The sequence below is a fragment of the Amblyomma americanum genome, chromosome 2 (genome assembly GCF_052857255.1).
Source record: "Amblyomma americanum isolate KBUSLIRL-KWMA chromosome 2, ASM5285725v1, whole genome shotgun sequence".
Classification (NCBI taxonomy): Eukaryota; Metazoa; Arthropoda; class Arachnida; order Ixodida; family Ixodidae; genus Amblyomma; species Amblyomma americanum.
Genome location: NC_135498.1, coordinates 4,273,400 through 4,286,646, shown reverse-complemented (window position 1 = coordinate 4,286,646; position 13,247 = coordinate 4,273,400). Strand labels below are relative to the sequence as shown.

Here is a 13,247-nt window from a genome sequence, read left to right as displayed (position 1 = left end):
TGCTGTAATGAATTGCGTATGTCGTAATAATAATAATAATAATAATAATAATAATAATAATAATAATAATAATAATAATAATAATAATAATAATAATAATCTCTTTATTTGCCATTATAATGTACATGATGGCGGGGCATGGAGTAAAAGCTGCCGCGAGGCAGCTTGACAGAGCCTCAAGCCTCCAAGCAAAAAAGCGGCCAAACAGCACAGTGCAGTTGCAAACAATGTGCACCAGAAATTAAAGATTACACAGTAGTAGTGAAGTAGTGAATGCAATGCATGATTTCGCAGACAGGTAAAAAAGAAGGAAGCGGGCAAACAAGGAAAAAGTATATGACAAGGAAATCAAAGTAGAATATGCACATTTTTCTTTCAAACGAACGCTATACTTTCTTTTTTCAGTACAAAACACCGTATTCTCAGAGTTATTCTGGTTTTAAGAAAAAAAAGTGTCAAAGTAAGCCCTGGAATGATGGCTCTGGAGGACAAATATTTGCTTGGGCCAAACTGTTAAGCAAGTGGGGCGATCTATTTTCTAATGTGTGCAGGCCGCACGTCGTTCTGTATGTGTTTCCAGGGATCTCGGTTGCGGGTTTCCTATGCTTGTTCTCGTTGTTGTAGGTTATCCAGCGTTCGCAGAAAGCATGTATTGTTATAAACTACCCGTTTAAAAGCGCGACAGAGGGTGCAGTGTGACAGCTTTGTTACTGGGATTATTTTGTACTCCAACAAAAACTGACTAGTGTGGTGTAATATTCAACTATGCGTAAAAAGCTTTTTTCACTACGCGCAGTTTTCGCAAAATTTTGCTGTGTTGTATACATTGCATGTATTATGAGCAACTTCATTACTTTTTATCGTTGTATAATGATACTGAACTGCCTTTGCTTATTATGATTGCCAATAATTTGCATTTACGTGATGCAAATCTGTAAGGCGACACAGGCACCCGTAAAGCCGAACTGTTTTCGGCACTTTATAAGCGCCGCCAATGTAATTTATAGGTGTTAAATAAATTTGATTTCATTTCATTCAACTTGACTTGATAGGTTTTTCCTCTCGCAAACCGGCCGGCAAGCTTAAGAAGCACAGCTGGGCTCCAGGCGACGTAATATGGACGCGGCTAATGAGCATCCATTTATTTCCCTATGCTTACAAGTATCGCGCTTTTGCGATGTGATCAAAGCCCCCCCCCCCCCTTTTACTGCCCCCAGAAAAAAAAAAAAGAAAACGTGCTGCCGTTCGCATAGGCGCGTCCTCAGCGGTCAGTGTGCCCACACGTTCCCCCGCTGCAACTACGAAGTCGAAAAGCACCGAGTGAGGAAAAGAAGAGTACGCGAAACAGTGGTCGATATATGCGATCCTAAAACTGCTAATCAGCCCGACGAAGACAGCTACGCAGCTCTTTCCCTGCGTGACGGAGTGAGGGGACCAGCTTTGAAAGCGAAGTGCCCGGAATGCCAACGAGAGAGGCCGAGACGACGAGCCGGCCTGCGCGTCGGGACGGCGCAGCTGGAATGTCCCCCGTCGACATGCCTGGCCGGAGGAGCGCCCTTGCGCCAGGCGAGAAGCTGAAACGCAATGCAGGGCAGTGCAGCGAGCAGGCGCGATATGCGCGGACATGTTCCCCTCCTGCCTTCCGCCGCACTTCTTTGGCCTCTGCTCCCTCATATTTAAGAAACCGTCACGCTGGCGCCCCGCAAAAACCTACCTCGCTCTGTTACCAACATTCTTTCCATTTTCTTTTCATCGACTCCACCGTGAAAAACTGCAGCTGCGCAAGCTTCCTGACACGAGCGTCCTGCTCCTAGGCCCGATGCACAGGTCGCGGGGACGACTCCTGGTCACGCCTGAGTTCGCTATCTCGGAGAAGGATTTTCAGTGTGCTGATATATCATCGACGAAAGTCAAAGGATGAAATGCGGTATAAATTTGTGCCCAACTTTAGGCGGCGCTGGGATTTACTTTCGAGTTTGTTTTTTTTCTCGCAAGGAGCCAAATCCACCTATAAACAGGAACAGAGAAACACGCCAAAGGTTTGAGCCTTATATTATATGTTTTGCATGCAAGTTAAAGCAGCGCTAGAACAGCATGTACCGAATAAGTACGTACAAGTAAAGGAACCGAGAAAAGCGCAAAAACCCTGGTTAACGCGAGCGATACTGAATATGATTAAGCATAAAAATGCGTCATTTGTCAAATCTGTAATAACGCAAGATTAAATAATAGTTGCACAATTTAAGACCCATCGAAATAAACTGACGTCTAAACATAAGACCATTTTATCATGGGCGCCGCCATCTTGAGAACCTGGCGCCCTCTAGCGTCTAATCTGGAAACGAACGCCATACTGGTCACTGCGCACCGCATTCGCGGTGCACACACCAAACAGGACGCATATGGCACAAATCGGCAGTTCGGAGCTTCCGCATACATTTTTTCGCGTTATATTGATAAATAAGTCTTTACAAGCAGCAATGAGATAGTTCCGTCAAGAAATGGCAGGAACACCAGCGGATTATGGCGCCGCAGGAGCTTCCACCGTCGTGATGACGACTGACATCGGCAAAAAGAAATCTGACCGGTTTGGTGTAACCTACGTAGTGAAAACCGGCGTAGGCGTAGCGATGGTTGTGAAGGCGGTCGAGGGAGTGATGCAGGGCAACTCTCGAGCAGAGTTTTACGTGGCACATGCGTCACGGGGCGCCGCGATTTGATGGATGTGTCTTTGCGCTTCCCGCTCCCCATTTTCGAATGGCGCGAGAAATGAGCCAATCTTGCTGAGCCATAGCGGCGAAGGAAATCAGGTTTTCAAAGTTTAAAGAAACGCATATGGTTAATACTAACGGCCAGCTACAAGCCGCTAATTTCACTCAGCCGTCTATCGGTGATAGTTAAAAAGTTTAGTATTAGAGTTTAGTTAAACGCTTCACTAGTTAACATAATTCGCCTACTTTTTGACGTCCGCTAACATTTGTATACTATGACACAGAAAGCTTCTATTTACCTCGAAAACCTTATTTTTAAGAATTAGTGGCGGACTTTCCTGAACCACTTAGTATAAATCGAGCGTGTATCAAGCGAATATCCCCCAATTTTTCTTCCTCACAGATTCTTCCTTCATCACTGCTCGATGCCTTTTGACAAGAACAAAATAGGTCAAGATAACTCTATCTGAATTTCAGTGCCCTCCATATTAGTTATACAGCCTTCCCTGCTAGAAAGGGTAATTAGTTGTTTCGCTATCAAGTAACCGGATACCAACGAAGAAACATCCCAAAGTTGGGGTGAGAGCAGAGGGGGTGACTACCAAGCTTTTTCCAGCGCGTTTTTCCTGCAATCAGGCCTCTGATTTTATAAACGACACTTTTCCTCTATTCAGAGCATAAAGTCGTACAAATTTATTTGCACAAAATAATCCAGCATATAGGCGCCACAAGAATCTGCAAAGATTTCGACATGACAGTTGATCACCAATACGTTTTAGGCATCAAACCAGAGAATTTCTGCGTCAAATGTGTATATGTGTACTACTGTTTATTCTTTTTTCTGTTATCTGATGAACTGTAAGTTATTTTTTTATCGGCAGTATACCGAATGTAAACTGTACTTTCTATGTAAAGTGCACCCGATTGTACTTTATGGAGAATGCTGTATGAACTCCACCGGCGCAGGGGTCTCATTAGAGTAATGTGTAAGCGCTCAGTTTGTCTCCGCAGGAAATGCCCTCGAATAAACTGATTTGATTTGATTTAATTTGACATGATCTGATTATCTTCAAAGCGCTTTTACCGGGGCGAAAGATGGAACGCACCATATTGGAAACCGCACCAGTCTCGGCCGCAAAAATTTAGTTTCCTTCCCCGTGAGGCGCGCTTAGAAAAAGCCGACACTGTAAACAGGCCATCACGAGGTAAGCACTACCGCTTTTTTTGCTCACAGTTCATTAGCCTTGAGCCACTTTCGGGCTGTTGATCAAAGTCACAATGATGGCTACATCTGATGAAACATAATACACAACGGCCATCGTGCTTACGAGAGCGCATACTTGACTGCTATTACCCGGCCTGTCGACACAGCACGCTGACATGGGTCTTGTACACGTAATCATGCACGCGAACAGGCCCGTACATAATCCGCCCGCATGCTGGCACGCTATCGAAAACGGAACACAGCATGCCAGGCTTCTCTCTGCTTTATCGGGGTCTGCCCGCCAGCTGTATCGAGGGTTAGCGACTTGCGTGGCGTTCAAAATATCCCATAGTTTGGGCAAAGATTACCTACAGCCCAAGCCACTTACTTCCCGGCATGGGCAAGCTGCCGTACGCTGCCGTGCTGTCCTGGCTGAATGCTTATAGGTCCTTGACATTGGAAGGCGCTTTGTACTAAACGTGGAATGGCGTTTGCTTTGCAGAAGAAACGCCGCAAGAAATCTGGAGACTTACTGTGCATTCTGCACAAAGAATTCAAAAGACTCTCTGCGCCAGTGGCTACGCTCAGCACGTACTGGCACAAGTCCAGCGTGTTACTCATTCGCCTGAGTGAGCAGGTAATCGCTCCCTTTTTTCAAACTGGAACGGCAGTCTCAGTCCTCTGACCACCGTTTCGACAGCGGGTCGTTGCTCGGCGGCAGAAAGCTTCCATTTCGCCCCTCCTTGATTGCGCTCTATCTGAGGTGAGACTTCGCACTGCGCAGCACTACGTGTATGCATGCGTGCGTGCATGCGCTGGACAGAAACACTTATATTTACCACTACGGGCCGCATAAAGGCAAAAGCTGCACTCGCAAGTCTGCACAGATTTCAGCTAGTTGTCGTGGAGAATGCTCCACTCGGGTTTACTCATATTAACAAATAACGCTGCTAGAAACATTCAGCTTCATCCCCGAACCAAGTGTTGCTTTAGAGAAATCACGGCCTAGTATTTCAAACTGATACCACTTAGCCACGTCTATCACCACACTAATCTGGTAAATAAGAGCATCATATAAATATGCCTTTTTTAAGTATTTCTTCCCCTACACATTCACTACAAAATAACACTGCCTTTGCGCATATCTGTTAGCACTTTGTTAACCGCTACCTAACACACAACACCGTTACGTCGAACGTTTCCGTTCGCAGTGTTTCGTTGTTCGCAGTTCTTGCGTAGGCTTCTCTCTAACCCATTCGGCCTAGTGTAAATGCGGTAAATTTCACTTCAGCTGCCACAGAGACGTCCGCAAACATAAAATTTCTAAGGGCCATCGGATAGTGTCAAAAAGACGGAACACTGCGTTTGATCAAATCTTCCAAAGAACCAGTGCCTCCTTCGGAAGGAACTCGCTCCACAGACTCTTTGGAATCGCCAACGCATTTCTGAATGTCAGGGCCATGCGCCTCGGAGGTGCGCGGACCATGCCTCACCGCAAGCACGCCACGCGCGCGCATTCGCTTGCGTGTACCGTGCCATTGACGCGGGGGGTTTATCGGAACGTCCGCACGCGGTCGAGCGAATCCCACCTGCGGCGGTGAAGAAAGCGGGAAGGAAATAAAGGAGAAAAGAAAGCCGACCGGAACGAGAGGGCTGCCGCAGCGCCTGAGGGATGCGCAATGCCGCTTTGTCGAGGCGTTCCTGAAACGGACGCCGAGCGCAGGTGCCGCCGCTCGAACGCGGCCGCTTTGCGGTTCCGCGCAAATGATCCTGCCTTTCTCTTTTGTTTAGGGGCACATCGGGCGATCTATGCGCAGAACGGCGGTTCGCTGCACTGCGCGTGCGGACTTAGCGGATAAGCGACCCGCTTTTAAGACGCGCCGAGAATTCTGCTCGTCGAATGCCCGCATCCAAGAGAGGTGTCGGCGGCGAGCCACCGTCGAAGTCATGAGTGCGGTCATGGGTCATGAGTGCGGGGTCAGCGTTGCGGCTTATCTGTAGAACCCACGCGCAAAAAAACAAAAACAACGAAGGAAGGGGACTGCAGGGAATCGTCCGCACAGGATGTGCACTAAATTCAACCAAAGGGGCATTGACGGCGCTATGCCCCTGCGAATCAAAGTAGTAAATCTGTAAGAAAAAAAAAAGGTACCTTTAACGTCCATGGCGGCACCCGGCCAGCGGTCTTTCGATATAGTGGTAGATGCATAAGCTGGCAGGAGATAAAAACTAATGTTTCTTTCAGTTTCCAAGCCTCGTACAGAAAAGTATTTCGCTTACTTTTAACCTCATAGACCCAGCCAGACCATACCAGAATCCAAAGGAAAGAATTACGAAAAGAAAAAGCCCGATCTAAGCATCTCCCATGAAAGGACCTATTAGAGGCTTTCCTTCGTCACCAAAGGGTTCGTAGCTGGAAATGCAGACGGTTTCTGCGCTGAATGCAGCGGGGGGAATGGCGAACAAAGCCTCAGAGTTGGCTTTGTAGCAGGCAAAATGTTCATTTGCAGCAGCTTCCTATATTCTATATCAGGATCCGAACTCTGGAAAATGAGATAAAAATTCGCGGACAAGGGCAGATAAACATATGGTTATTTAAATGCGTCCCTGCCTAAAAGCGCGGGTTTTTACGCTGCACGGAGGGCAGGTGGGTCCGGGAGGTTCTGGACAATCGCAAAGGTAAAAAAAAATCAGCAAAATGAAATGCAGTGGAAAAGGAATATCTGCGTTGCACCGACGAAGTCTTCTCATGATAAAGTGAACCTTGGCTTCAAAGGAAAGAAGGGAATTAAAGAAAAATATGGATAGATAGAGGGGTCCAGGCATAATACTTTTTTTTCAAAACCGAATCGAATTCGAATTTAACAGTGAAAGAACCGAAGAGAATACAAATCGAATATTTGTGTGATGAATCCCTACTAGCGCGAATATTCGTACAAAACGATTATTGCTAATCCTGGCTGAACTCTCGCGCGTAGCCCAATCTCGAAGGCCATATATATGAACGTGGTGAACAAGGCATACCAACAGGCCACATCGTGACGTGGCAATCCAATTTGCTTATTCAAAAATTTGAATATTTGCACACATCTAGGTCGGCTAGTTATATCCCCCAACAATTACCTGTCGATGTCTCTCTGAAATGGCTTTAGGGTTGCTGCTAAACTCTGTCGCGTACCTCAGTTCTGCTGTTCCCAAAAGCAAAATACATTTCGGAAAGGCAGTTCCTGGACAAAAATCGGGTTTAAGCCTACTCTTCTAAAACTTCTTACATGCAGAAAACAGGGCTTCACACGAAAACGAGGTCTCCTAAGGCAACCTACACTACCCAGGCGGCGTTGAAATTGTTCCACGGCACGCCCAAAAACTGACGTCGTCACCTGCTTTGTAAGCGATGAACGCGAGGCCACATTCTAAACGATTAAAGGCGCCCGTTTGGCAGGCAACGCACTCTGGCGTGAAAAAGCACTATATGGGCGCGCCTACCGAAACTGCTCGCTCCTCTCGCCATAGGCTCTGTGTAACGGCACTGCGAAGGATGCGGGAAACTTAATCGCAGGTTGCCTGTGCGACACTATTCTCTCCATCGCAGCAGACGAACGACACGCGCGATAAAATGCGCGGCGCGTGCGGCCATCCACGCAGCAGCCACTCCATGCAGTTCAGCCGGCCTTGAGAGTATTTTCGCCCCGTAACAGAGTGGTGAGCGAGGGACAAACAATCCCGTTCGATCCACGATCGGCTGACGACCTGGTCGTGATCTACTGACGTGTTTGCGCAAGCGCACTGATTCGAAAATCGTTCCGAATCGCCTACTTCGTAGGCAGCAGTTAATCCTTCCTTCCTTATGTGGAGCCTCTCTGCATGCGCCACTGTACTTCGGGAACAAAAGACGCAAGCCCTGTTGACCTCCACAAAGAAAGCACAGACAACGAGGGACAGGAAACACAAGGCCTGATGCGTGCGAACGGCAACGGGGGAATAAGCAGTAGACTATTGTCGATATGGTACAGGCTTTGAAATAAGCTGCTCTCGCTAATCAATCAGTCGACCGTAAACACGACCAATTTTCGCAACAAAGGCAATAATTTCGTAGTGCGAACCACTTGAGACAAGACGTGGGAGTGCGTTGCTGTGTATACCGTGGAGAGTGATGGCGAACCACGGGCCGAACTGGCTGACCTGCGGGCACGTCATTAGCCGACGCGCGGACGTCGGCAAGTGACGATGGTTTCGACACGCGACTGACTGACGCAAGCTCCTGCTCTGGCTGCGCTGCACGGTTGTGATGAAAGCGCGGATTTCCGAGTTTCAGCTGAGGGGGCGTTAAACAGCCGGCATGTCGCACGAGGAAGTACTCCCGCTTCGCACTGGTCCCTAAGATGGGCCAGATGCCAACTCCGACTAACTGTCCAAACTGCATGCAAGCAGAAAAGGACTGTGACGAGGCCTGTGGCACCTACACTCGCAGGCCGAGTCTGCTCTGTGCCGCGCGAAATGCCGTTCGAGAAACAACAGCGGCTCCCATTCCTTCTGTACTCATTAGCACGTTCACTGTAGCTATTCTCTAGATTATCATGTCGTAACCGCAGAGTTCGCGTGACATCCGTCAAGAACTGACAAGTAGCAACGCACGAAGCAACGCGCAGTAACCTATCTCTCCAGTAACGGCAGCAAATTTTTCACGCTACACGCACTTCACCGTGTCGCACCAAATAGAGTCTGCCACAAAGGTCCCTTATTGAGCGTTTTCTTTTAATGTGAACGCATTATATGGATCAATGGATCATGAGGCGGAAAATACGACGTTGTCGTTGTGTACGCCAGACGGTCTGAAAACCCACGTGACCTCAAGAGGTCATCGGCAGTGCCTAGATCATCAGGAAAGAACGGAAAATAAAATTTCTTAAATAAAATTTCTTAAATAATAAGTAGGCTCCGAACCAAGGCCGACGCGAACAGATTAGCTTCACTGGCCACTGCATAAGAGTAGTACGCCATCGCCGCAGCCGAACACCCCGCGTGCATGCTTTCGCATTCACAGCACGTAACGTAGTCTTAAGTGCCTTCAGTAATTTTTCGCGCACATCAGGTGGTGAATTAATTTGGAACAGTAACATACAATAACATACATTCGTATGTTACTGTTCCAAATTAATTTCCTCACCGAAGGTTCTCCAGGCGCCTTTGCATAGTAGGTAGCGAGTACAATGCCCTGCAAGGACTGTTCCGTCGTCGTCTGCCTTTTGGCAAGAATTAATCTCGACCACAGCGTGCATAGCGCATACGACGACTCAGAGTAGCAGTTTGTAACATTTGCATGCACCCGGCACAAGTTAACGACAAAGTCGGCCAGAAAGAGACACTCTGCTCTTATTGGTTGATTGATTTGACGTCAGTAGCGAACAAGCCGTTAAAAAAAACTGCCTTAAAACTCTTCTGTAAAGTGTAGGGAAGAGAGTGTCAGTAACATAAAGACAAAGCGTATAGAGTGGAAAACAAAATTGAATGTAAAGATTTCTTCAATCTAAGTGTGACAATGTAACCTAAAATTTATGCCGACTCCGGCACCGCGATTTCAAGAATGATGGGAGCATGAGGAAAGATAACTGCGTCTAAGTTTTCAGCACCATCTTGTCCACGGCGAGGCTAGAAAATGTCACCTGTAGTTAGCTGAAAACGGATGCTCTGATAATCCTGCCCCACGCTGAAGATCAGCCGGAAAAAACAGCCCAATACCGACTCCACCACACGCCATGTCGCTCTACCCGTCATGCTCTCTTCCGCCGCCCAACTCTGTATAAGAATACCTTGTGGATGCGTGGAGAAAAGAATTTGCGGTGGTTTAGCTCTGGTTAAACCTGGAGTGACGCGATAGCTACAGCTGGCCGAGTGGAACTTGGTCACGTGACCAGCCACGGCGCCGCGCCGCCGGCAGCTGCTCCGCACCACGTGACCAACCACGGGACAGCGGCGCCGCCACGCTGAAGGCTCGAAATGCTGCCGTAATGTATCTATCGCTACAAAACATGTAAAGTCCGCTCATGACAGCACATGTTTGTTATGTAGCTTATATGCCCGTCGCTTGCGTGAGCAGCTAATCGTCAGCCTGTGCTGGTAAATTTCCATTACGGATCTAAGGCTGCTGTTCACTACTGAACGCGGCAAGGTCAACAAAACGTCGATGGTATCGAAAAACAGTACAGAAAATTTTCTGTCACGACAGCAGATTTCTTGTAGGATTTTGGGACGACACAATTTTCTCTGGTATTGCGCTGCCCCTTGAAGTAGCGAATGTAGTTCTTAAGAAAAAAACATAAGAATACACACTACAGAAAAATCTGATTCCGCGTGATGTATATTGACCGTTAGACTCTTACCGCAGCGAATATAGTACGCTGCTGTCAGGCAAATGAACGGCTGAGCAGTAAATCAAAGTCCTGTCGATTCAGTCTAATTTGCTTCTTTTGGGCACCGCGCCCTTTGTCATGTGCCACGAGGTGAAGTGCGCCGATGACACTCAGGTTGGTAGACTGAAATAGAGCGTATGTCTACCGATCCCTGCGAACACATACCCTTCTTTAAGCCTCATAACGGAGGAATGTTCTCTTCGAACTGTTTCAGATATGTTTATCCGGCGAAGGCCTACAAGCTCGTGCGCGCAACAGCCTAGCCCGCTGTTGCAACGGCGCAATGCCGCGCAATCAGCCGGCTTTCCTCGTACAGCTGTGGAAGTTAGTGGAAGCGGGCTTTGAGCTTTCCTGAGCAGCCAAACTAGACGCCTGTGCTGCTTGAACAACTTCCGCCATAAACCAAGCCCTGCGCGCTTGAGGACTCTCTCTACCCTAAACCGGCCAGTGCATGCAAGGCAATTTGTGGGTGCTCATTTTGTATTTATGCTTGGTGTAATGTTGAGATCCTGATCTCCGCCTTCCTCCCCGACCCACCCTTTACTCGTCGAACGAATCAAATCAAAAGGGAGGATTGTTGGGCCAGTTGGTTCATGATTCAAGACTGAGAACGGCGCGAAAAACGGGACAAGATAGTGAGAAGCAGCACTTTGTGTTGCTTCACTTTATCTTTTCCCGTTTTTCACGCCGTTTTCAGTCTTGAATCAAATCAAGTCAGGGCCGCGGAGTTAACACTAATGACGTTTCACGGGCTATCCATCCATCCATCGACCAGACACAAAACTGCAGCCACAAGAACGAAAAGGAGCTCTGTTCCAAAACGTTGAGAACACACAAGCAACGCGAAAAAAAAAGAGTCCATTGGCATCATCACGACCAGCGGGAGGACGCGCCACTGACTGCTCCCCGGAGAATGAATGAACCAAAGAGAACGAGGGCGGAGCGCGTGCCACGCGCCCCTCGCGACCAGCTCCTCCGCCGCGTGCGCGGAAGATGCGAGGAGTGCAACGAACGAGAAGCGAAAGGCCCGTCGCATGCGTGCCACGGGGCCTCCTCTGGCGCCGCGCCGTCTTCTCACCTGAAAAGCGGGGGGGGCCGAGGAGGAGCGGTCGTCGCCGTCGCTCTCTTGGGCGCTCTCCAAAATGTCAACGTGGTCGGCGAGGCCCGGACAAGAGCGGCGAGGAGGAGGCCGCAAATCACCACGTGCTGCTGCTACCGCAACTACTGACTGCCTGACAGCCCACTACTCGAGACAGCTCCCGGCGCGCGCTCCTCACTCAGTTCCGCACTCCAGCAGCGCGCATTCTGAGCCGCCTTGAAAAGGCATGAGTAGAAGCCAACGCGAAGTGTGTTCGCTCCCATACGACAAGGCAGGGGGCAGTATCGCGCACCGCAGCACTCTGTGCGCGAATAGGGACGACGAGAGGACGGTCTCCGACCCGGAATCGCTGGTTCCCAATGATTGTGAAGAGAGTCCATCCACCACGGAGAGCGATGGAACCGTACGTCTCGCACCGCACACGCAGCAAACCAGAGAGCACTGTCGAGTTCGGTCGGTGGTCGTTCTCGCGCGGCGGTTTTGACGCGGGCTCCGACGAGCGGCGCTTGGCTGCTCTAGCGCATTCCGGGCACCGCCACGGAGGTGGTGATGGAGGCTCGCAGCGCCGGCGATGTCGGTCGACGCTTTCTCGCCGCAGCCACTGGGTCTGTTGCTGCCTTCCGGTGCTGCCTTCCGGAACAGCGAGTAACGACGGGCGCTTCTCGGTAACCGCGCTACGAGGCGCCGCCGCCGGCTGCTCCTGCTGCTGCCCGAGCCGACGCCGCCATATTTATTTGGGTTTTGCTCTTCCTTCGCCGCTCTCCCCCTCCCCTCGCGACTTTGCCCTTGCCACCTAGAGAAGGAAGGGAGCGGCGGCGGCGTCGCTTCGGGGCCTTCTGCCTTTCCAACTCAGAAGATGGAAAGACGAGCCTATAAATGGTGAACGAGGGGGAACCGCTTCTTTTTTAACGACAGTGCCAATCATTTAAACTTATCGCCTGCTCTGCCTTCACCTAGTCCCTCGAATTTTTAACGTGGTCCTTCTGACGACCCCACAACCTTAGCAAATGTCACCCTGGGAAGGAAGACTTCGTCAACTGAGGGGGTCCAAAAGTACGGTTTGAGGCTTAGTGTGAGCAGGGAGGAAGGCAAACGTGAGTGGAAAAGAACGAGACAGTTGGTGGGCGAGAAATAGAAGGAAGGAGAGAAGGCGGATAAAAAGCTCTTCCTCTCTCAATATCGACCGGTGGTGCGCAGTGAACTCCGAGTCCGGCCACCAGTGGTGATGGGGGGGGCGCTGAGCAGCCGCTATGAGCTCAGTTCAAGCGGCTTGTGCACGCGGTCTTTTCAATACGGAAGTGAAAGGACCGGAAGCGGAATACATTCCATCGTCCTACCGACGTGGCATTCGGGTGGGTTCGGCCCGTTGTGACTGAGTTCGCCTTGAAATGTGACAACCTCTTTCACTGATCTTCGTGGGGACGTGTGCCTTCCTTGTGGGTTCCGGGGTTAATGCGGCTCTTTTGCGAGATTCTTTACCAGTCGCCGGGCACAGGACCACAGACGAATCGGGCACCGCAGTGGGACGGCAGATTAGGCGAGTTGGTGTTCCATGGTAACAAGAAAATTCTGATGGTTGCGTTAGCAATACGTCTTTAATTTTGTCAGCGAAAGAAATGACATTGCTGCACAAAGGGTAGATTTTAAGGCGTGTACATCACGTGTGTGTGTTGGCATTTTGGAGTTTTTATTTTGATCCATCGATGTATGACCATGCGCATGGTGTGCCCAAACTTTGTACGTATAATTTGACTTCTTAAAAAGCAGTGGGGTCCGTATCTATGAACGATTTTCTATTTTAGTATCTTTTTCCGAGTGCTGCC

The 13,247-nt window shown here is 49.3% G+C and overlaps 1 protein-coding gene across 1 annotated transcript in view; it reads right to left on the bottom strand.

The window, feature by feature from the left end:
* LOC144120445 (solute carrier family 13 member 2-like) overlaps positions 1-12,147 on the bottom strand; it is a 99,277-nt gene extending 87,130 nt beyond the window's left edge. The window contains exon 1 of the mRNA XM_077652842.1: positions 11,404-12,147. The gene's annotated coding sequence lies outside the window, so the exon portion shown is untranslated. The remainder of the gene's footprint in view (positions 1-11,403) is intronic.
* Positions 12,148-13,247: the final 1,100 nt, after the last annotated feature.